Raw genomic sequence first — 8867 nt, 5'->3', positions numbered from 1 at the left:
TCCCACGTCGGGCTCCCGGTGCATGGAGCCTGCTTCTCCCTCTGCCTGTGTCTCTGCCTCTCTCTCTCTATCTCTGTGACTATCATAAAAAAAAAAAAAAAAAAAGTATAGTCTAGTTTAACCTTTAAAGTACCTCTGTGGGGGATCCCTGGGTGGCTCAGCGGTTGGGCGCCTGCCTTCGGCCCAGAAGTCCCGCATCGGGCTCCCTGCATGGAGCCTGCTTCTCCCTCTGCCTCTCTCTCTCTCTCTCTCTTTCTCTGTCTCTCATGAATAAATAAATAAAATCTTTTTTAAAACACATTATATCATACCTATGTATATATATACTGAATATGTAGGATGAAATGTAATTGTTTTTTTTTTTAATTTTTTTTTAATTTTTTATTTATTTATGATAGTCACAGAGAGAGAGAGAGAGAGAGAGAGGCAGAGACACAGGCGGAGGGAGAAGCAGGCTCCATGCACCGGGAGCCTGATGTGGGATTCGATCCTGGGTCTCCAGGATCGCGCCCTGGGCCAAAGGCAGGCGCCAAACCGCTGCGCCACCCAGGGATCCCCCGAAATGTAATTGTTTATGGCTTTATAGGTAGTCAAATAATGCTTTCATGACTTGTTTAGAATTCTTGCCTTTTCCCTTTAAAATACCACATTTTTACAATAGTGTATGGTTTTATAATTTATTATAACTTTTTAAATAATAAGAAAATAGAGAAGATTTCAAAATGCTTTTGGCAAGTACTTACCTACAAACAACACATTTTGAGTGGAACCAGTCTTTTTGTCCCACTAAATGAAAAGCTAAACTGTGATACATTTTTTAAACTATTTAAAGCCACAGTTGTTCTAGAAGTATTATTTTGTATTATGGTTTGTTTGTTTGTTTGTTTGTTTTTAAGATTTTACTTACTTATTAGAGAGAGAGCACAAGCAGGAGGAGCAGGAGATGCAGGACTTGACCCCAGGACTCTGGGATCATGATCTGAGCTGAAGGAAGATCCTTAACTGACTGAGCCACCCAGGCGCCCCTGTAGCTTTCTATTTTATAATGCATTTTTTTCTGTTACAAAAATAATGTATGGTCAATGTGGAAAACTTGAATAAAGTAACTATAAAGAATAATACACCACTACACACCTATACCAGAATGGCCAAAATCCAGAACACTGACAACACTAAAGGATGTAGAGCAATAAAATTCTCATTCATTGCTGCTGGAATGCAAAATATAAAACCACTTTGGAAGATAGTTGGGCAGTTCCTTACAAAATGTACTGTACACTTACTACACAATCCAGCAGTCGTGCAACCAAGAGATTGGAAAACTTATATCCACAACACAGAAACTTGTTTATAGCAGCTTTATTCATAATTACCAAAACTTGAAAACAATCCAGATGTGCTTTGGTAGGTGAATGAATGGATAAACTGATGCATCCAGATGATGGCATATTATTCAGCACTAAAAGGAAACGAGCTATATGGCATGAAAAGACACAAAGGAAACTTGAAAGCGTTTTACTAAGTGGAAGGGAGTCATCTGAAAAAGCTACATTTGCATGATTCCAACTATATAACATTCTGAAAAAGGCAAAACAATGGAGATAGGGAAAAGATTAATGGTTTCTAATTTTTAAAAAAATTTTTTATTTATTTATGATAGTCACACACAGAGAGAGGAGAGAGAGAGAGGCAGAGACATAGGCAGAGGGAGAAGCAGGCTCCATGCACCGGGAGCCCGACGTGGGATTTGATCCCGGATCTCCAGGATCATGCCCTGGGCCAAAGGCAGGCGCTAAACCGCTGCGCCACCCAGGATCCCAGATTAATGGTTTCTAAGGGGTGGGGGGAGAGAGGGATGAATAGGCATAACACAGAGGATTTTTAGGACAGTAAAACACCCTGTATGATACTGTAATGCTGAATACCTGTCATTGTATGCTTGTCTGAACCCATGGACAACACCAAGAGTAAGTCCTAAAGTAAACCATATGCTTCAGGTGACAATGATGTGTCACTGTAGGTTCACTAGTTGTGCACCACTCTGGTGGGGAATATTGATAATAGGGAAACTGTGCATGTGAGGTAGGGAGTATATAGGAAATCTCTGTAACTTCCACTCAATTTTGCTGTAAAGCTAAGCCACACTCAAAACATGAAGTCTATTAAATAAATAAATGAATAAATAGAATATTATCATATTAACTCCTACATAAAAGAAATCATTGGATTCTATATTTTGTCATCCATCTGTGTACATAGCTTCATAATATCTTGCCCACATTTGTCACCTAATTCACTATTAGCATTTTCTCCACATTTATAAATATTCTTCCCAGGGCACCTGGCTGGCTTAGCCAGTAGATCATGCAACTCTTGATCTCAGAGTTGTAATATCGAGCCCCACGTTGGGTATACAGATTATTGAAAAATAGAGCAAATAGAACCTTTGGTGTGTCTGGGTGGCTCAGTCAGTGGGGTGTTTGCCTTCAGCTGGGGTCATGGTCTGGAGGTCCTGGGATTGAGCCTCACATGGAGCTCCTTGCTCAAGGCTACTTCTCCCTCTCTGTTTTCCCCTCTACCCCCTCCTGTGCACTCTTTCTCTCTCTCAAATAAATCAAAACAATCTTCAAAACAAAATTTTTAAAAATTAAAAAATAAGAATAAATTAAAATAAAACCTTTAAAAAAATTCTTCTCCATCATATCCTTAAAAGTTGCATGGTAATCCACTATGTATATTTATCATAACCATACATAACCAGTCACTATGTTGGACTTTTATCTTATAATCATAATTTTATAGCCATAATTTTATTTTTAAATTTTGTTCTAAAAAAAAAATTTTGTTCTAAACATTTTATTTATTTATTCGTGAGAGACAGAGAGAGAGGCAGAGACACAGGCAGAGGGAGGGGAAGCAGGCTCCATGCAGGGAGCCCAATGTGGGACTAGATTGATCCTGGTAATCCAGGATCAGGCCCTGAACCAAAGGCAAACACTCAACTGCTGAGCCACCCAGCCTTATTACTGATTTCTTATTACTGATTTCTTATTGTTTTAAACCATGATACATTGAGCATCATCGTGCACAAAGAGTTTCTTTCTTTAATATTTAGGGTTATTTCCACAGGATAGATTCCTTGAAATAACAGTGGGGTTTTTTTGTTTGTTTGTTTTTGTTTTTAAGTGCAATGATTTAGGGAAAGTTACTTTCATAGAAGATAATCATATTTTTTTAAGATTTCATTTATTTATTCATGAGAGACACAGAGAGAGAGAGAGAGGCAGAGACAAAGGCAGAGGGAGAAGCAGGCTCCATGCCGGGAGCCCAGTATGGGACTTGATCCTAGAACTCCAGGATCACACCCTGGGCTGAAGGCGGTGCTAAACCCGATAATCATATATTCTTGATTAGAATGCAAAATTCAAATGACTTTTAAAAATAACAGCTTTATTGAGATAAAATCCATATGCTACATGGTTTACCCATTTAATGTGTACAGTTTAGGGGTTTGTTTTGTTTTGTTTTGTTTTTAATTTATTTATTCATGAGAGACACAGAGAGAGAGGCAGAGACACAGGCAGAGAGAGAAGCAGGTTGCCTGCAAGGAGCCCAATGCAAGACTTGCTCCCAGACCCCAAGATCATAACCTGAGCCGAAGGCAAACACTCAGCCAGACGTCCCAGTTCAGTGGTTTTAAATCTATTTACATAGTTGTGCAACCATCACTACTCTCTAATTCCAGAACATTTTCATCACCCCAACAGGAAACCCCATATCTGTTAGCAACCACTTCCCATTATCCCTACCTCCCAGACCCTCACTGTATTGTCTCTTTGTAATGTTGCTTTCTGAAAACCCAGAAATTGCTTGATGTGCTAGATAAGATTTTTTATTAGATGAATGCAATTCACAGCAATGTTGAAGAGTACCTTAAGGGCACATTTGCAGAGCTATCATGTGTAAGCTCATTAACTAGTATTTCAACATCAAGGTGGCTTATGCTTTAACTATTATCCATTGTGGGTACGTTTTTAATGTATATATGACTCAGAATAAAATACTACAATAGTCAAAAGCACCTCAGAGCTTCCAGTGTTCAACTGAGTAAGAAACTGTTTCATGTTCATCTGACCACCAGGAGCCAGCTCACATTCCTTTCTTTTAGTCAAGACTCAAAACTGTTCCTTTTTTCTTTTAAAGATTTTATTTAGTTACTTGGAGTGAGAGAGCGAGAGAGAGAGAGAGAGAGAGAGAGAGAGGAGTGTAAGCAGAGGGAGGGGCCAAGGGAGAGGGACAAGCCAGCTCCATGCTGAGCACAGAGCCGGCCTTCGGCCTTCGGCCTTCGGGTTGATCCCACAGACTCTGAGGTCATGACCTGAACACAAACCAAGACTTGGATGCTCAACCAAATAAGCCAACCAGGCACCCTTACACTTTTTTTTTTTTAAAGGATTTTATTTATTTATTTAAAACAGATTGGAGAGAAAAGCAGAAGGGGAGAGAATATGAAGCTGACTCCATGCTGAGAGCCCAACATGGAGCTCCATCTCAATATGCTAAAAACATGACCTGAGCAGAAACCAAGAGTCAGATGCTTAACCCACTGAGTCACCCAGGAGCCCCAAAACTGTTCCTTTTTTCAAAAGGAAAATACTTAAATAACTGTCTTATTTGTGAAATGATTAAAAAGTGAAAGCCATCATCATTATTTTTAAGATGTGGACCCTAGAACACCGTTGTGACCCCCTGAACTCCACTTCCTTGCCCCTCCAACACCACCAATCTCGGCCTAATTCAAAGGTATTTCATTTACAAATTGACATTAGACATGCTTTTACCTTCCTTCTCTCCTCCCCAGAGTTGGAATGGTGGCAGTAAAACACTTCTTTATTGGGAATATCATTTACTATTATATCATTTAGTCATTTAGTCATGTCCTTTAGCTTGGTCATTGATAAAATGAGGAACATAATAATTTCTGCTATTCAGTTGGAGTGAGAAACCATAATCCATGTAATATACTTTGAATTTTTGGGGTGCCTGAGTGGCTCAGCCAGTTAAACATCTGCTTCCTGCTCAGCGAGGAGCCTGCTTCTCCCTCTTCCTTTCCCCCCTCTCCCTGCTTGTGCTCTTTCTCTCTGTGTCAAATAAATAAATAAATAAAATCATTTAAAAATTATATATATATATACGTGGGTATATATATATACATAGAATTTTTAACATACATGTTTTGCATAAATGTAAGCTATTCTTTTTTTATTTTTATTTTTTAATTTTATGTTTTTAGGTAATCTCTACAACCAATGGGGGGCTTGAACTCACAACCCTTAGATCGAGTTGCACACTCCACTGACTGAGCCAGCCAAGCACCCCAAATGTAAGCTATTCTTGAACAGTTACTCTTTGCTGGGATCTTTATGTATCTGATCACCAATCTTTGTGACAACCCTGCAAAACAGGTATCATTTACCCTATTTTACAGAGTAGAGATACAGACTCAGCATCATACGAAGCAACAAGTTCTGTCTAATTAAAACCCATATTCTTGGGCAGCCCGGGTGGCTCAGTGGTTTGGCGCCGCCTTCAGCCCAGGGCCTGATTGAGTCCCATGTCAGGCTCCCTGCATGGAGCCTGCTTCTTCCTCTGCCTGTGTCTCTGTCTCTGTCTCTCTCTGTCTCTCTGTCTCTCTCTCTCTCTGTGTCTCTCATGAATAAATAAATAAAATCTTTTAAAAAATCATATTCTTTTTTTTAAATCATATTCTTTAACTACATTTTCATAATGATAAAAAATTACTTCATTTTGTTTTTCAAGAAGTACAAAGGTAGAGAAGGAGGGAGGTGTTGAAGCAGAAGGAAAGGGAGACAGAATCTTAAGCAAGATCCATGCCCAGTATGGAGCTCGATGTGAGGCTCCACTCACGACCCTCAAATCACAACCTGAGCTGAAATCAAGAGTCAGATGCTTAACTGACTGAGCACCCAGGCGCCCTCAAAATAAATTCATCTTATTTGCATGGTTTACCATTTACAAATCATTTTCTTTTTTTTTTAATTTTTATTTATTTATGATAGTCACACACAGAGAGAGAGAGAGAGGCAGAGACACAGGCAGAGGGAGAAGCAGGCTCCATGCACCGGGAGCCTGATGTGGGATTCGATCCCGGGTCTCCAGGATCGCGCCCTGGGCCAAAAGCAGGCGCTAAACCGCTGCACCACCCAGGGATCCCTACAAATCATTTTCAAAAATTATTTTATCAAATCCTGTGAAGTAGACCTCTTTTTTATTTTTTTAAAATATTTTATTTATTTATTTATTCATGAGAGACACACAGAGAGAGGCAGAGATACAGGCAGAGGGAGAATCAGGCTCCTTGTGGAGAGCCCGATGCAGGACTTGATCCCAAGACCCCAGGATCACTACCTGAGCCAAAGGGAGACACACAACCACTGAGCCACCCAGGTGCCCCCATGGGTGTTTCTTTTAATATTATTCTTTAAACTGTACTTATATACTGTATGCCGTGCACAAGCACACTTATGTACTATATGTGATATCAACATATGTTTCACAATTAAGAATTCGAAGAAGGAAACCTGAGTGGTTCAGCAGTTGAGTTTCTGCCTTTCGCTTAGGGCATGGTCCCGGAGTCCCAGGATCCAGTCCCACATTGGGCTCCCTGCATAAAGCCTGCTTCTCCCTCTGCCTATGTTTCTGCCTCTCTCTGTGTGTCTCTCACGAATAAATAAATAAGATCTTTAAAAAAAAAAAAAAAAGAAAGAATTCCAAGAAGAATAAGAAGTTGCTAAACACATTGAAACCCTAAATACAATAATCCCACGCTTGTCACATAAGACAGCTTCAGTAACATCTTCATCTACTCACATGCTGTCCCACTTACAGCTCTCCTCCTGCTTTGGAGTGTGTGCCCTGGTGAAGGATGACACACCTGAGGCCTCGCCTGGAAAAATCTAGTGCCTGCCCTGCTGTGATGTGGGCTCTGGCCAACAGATGGAGCCATTTCCTCCCTACACTCTCTTCAAACTGCTCATGCAGAAAAGCTGTTGTTCAAAGTTGCGTGGTCCAGGGATAGGAGGACTGTGGCCATCGCCAGACACCAGAGGCTAGAGCAGGGCCAGGGAATGACTACTGCCAAGAATTGATTACATCTAAACCTGGTGAGGATTGGAGATGCCTGGGTAGCTCAGCGGCTTAGCGCCGCCTTCAGTCCAGGGTGTGATCCCAGAGACACGGGTCCGCATTGGGCTCCCTGCATGGATCCTGCTTCTCCCTCTGCCTCTCTCTCTCTGTATCTCTCACGAATAAATAAATAAAATCTTTAATAATAATAATAATAAACTGGGTGAGGACTGAAAGAACAGTCAGTTCCAGCCCAGTTTGGCCCTATCAACATTATGGGCCAGATAACTCTTTGTTGGAGCTGGGGGAGGGCTGTCTTGTGCACTGTGAGATATTTAGTGTCTATGGCTTTCACCCACCAGATGCTAGTAGCACGCCCCTACCTCCAGCTGTGACAATCCAAACTGTCACAAACATTGCCAAATGACCTGGGCACGCAGGGGCCCAAATCATTCCTAGTTGAGAACCACTGGTTCACATCCAGTAGTGGTGTTTGGACAGTGGTTCATATAGAATGGACTCCTGGTAATCTTTGGGGAATGTACTATGCCCTGAAAACCCAGTTTCCAATGCTTTCGAGGTGTGGGAAGGCCCTTAAAATAAGGGGACTAGCAGTCCTCACTTTATGAGTAAAAAGAGCTTAAGAGGGTCTCAGAGAAAAGGAGGTGGGGAGAATGAATGTGGAGTTGACTGTGACATGGGATTTTTTTTCTTATCCCTACTTTAAAGATTTAAAAAAACAAACACCTGAGGCTCAGAGAGATTAAGCAACTTGCATAAGGTCAAACACATAGGAAGTGGGCACCTGGGTGGCTCAGCAGTTGAGTGTCTGCCTTTGACTCAGGTCGTGATCCCGGGGTCTCAGGATCAAGTCCCGGGCCTCCCCTGCAGGTTCCCTGCTATGCTATGTCTCTGCCTCTCTCTCTCTCTCTCTCTCTCTCTCTGTCTCTCATGAATATATAAATAAAATCTTAAAAAAAAAAAGCCAACACCTAGGAAGTGATAGAATTGAGATCTAAACCTAGGATTTATGGTGCAACTTTGGAACTCCAAGAATCTTATCTTTCATTTGTTCATTTTTTCATTCGTTCATCCATCCATGTGTTAGTTTACAACAATTCGTTAGCTTTCACTATGCGCCAAGCTCTGGGAATAGACTGATGAATGAGACAGTCAATCCCCACATACATGGATGTTGTCTAGTGGGGGATAAAAACGATAAACAAGCATAGAAGGAATTATATAATAATAGTTTGGGAACTTTGTGTAGTGGCAGTATCGTAGCCAATGAGGTTTATCCAAGGCGCGATTATTGCTGATTGATAACAGTTTTGGTAAGAGTGGTGAAAGTAAAGCTCACAGAGCTGTCCATGTTGGCTTCGCTGGGTGTGTGCCCTTTTGCAATATGATTTTGCATCAAGAGGCCACACTATCTCCCTGCCCTTAAATTTGTGCTGGTCTTATGAGTTTCTTTAACCAACAGAATGCAGTGGAAGTGACTCTGTTAGGTGACCTCTGAGTCTTTGTCTCCAGGAGCCTTGTAGCTTCTACTGCCATGGTCTTATTGCCTGAAGACCCAGGGGAAACCCCAGGGTAGCCTCCTAGCCATCCCAGACCCTCCAGCTGTTCCAACTGTTCCCGTCATTCTGGCTGAGACTCCTGACATATGAGTGAGGCATCCAGTCAGCCCAACAACTAACTGATAAGCAGCTCATCCCCAG

The 8867-nt window shown here is 41.3% G+C and overlaps 1 pseudogene; it reads left to right on the top strand.

The window, feature by feature from the left end:
* Positions 1-8404: 8404 nt before the first annotated feature.
* On the top strand, positions 8405-8563 carry LOC121496411 (annotated as a pseudogene).
* The last annotated feature ends 304 nt before the right edge of the window (positions 8564-8867 follow it).

Source organism: Vulpes lagopus, chromosome 7, assembly GCF_018345385.1.
Source record: "Vulpes lagopus strain Blue_001 chromosome 7, ASM1834538v1, whole genome shotgun sequence".
NCBI classification, from domain to species: domain Eukaryota; kingdom Metazoa; phylum Chordata; class Mammalia; order Carnivora; family Canidae; genus Vulpes; species Vulpes lagopus.
This window is presented reverse-complemented; position numbering and strand designations above follow the sequence as displayed.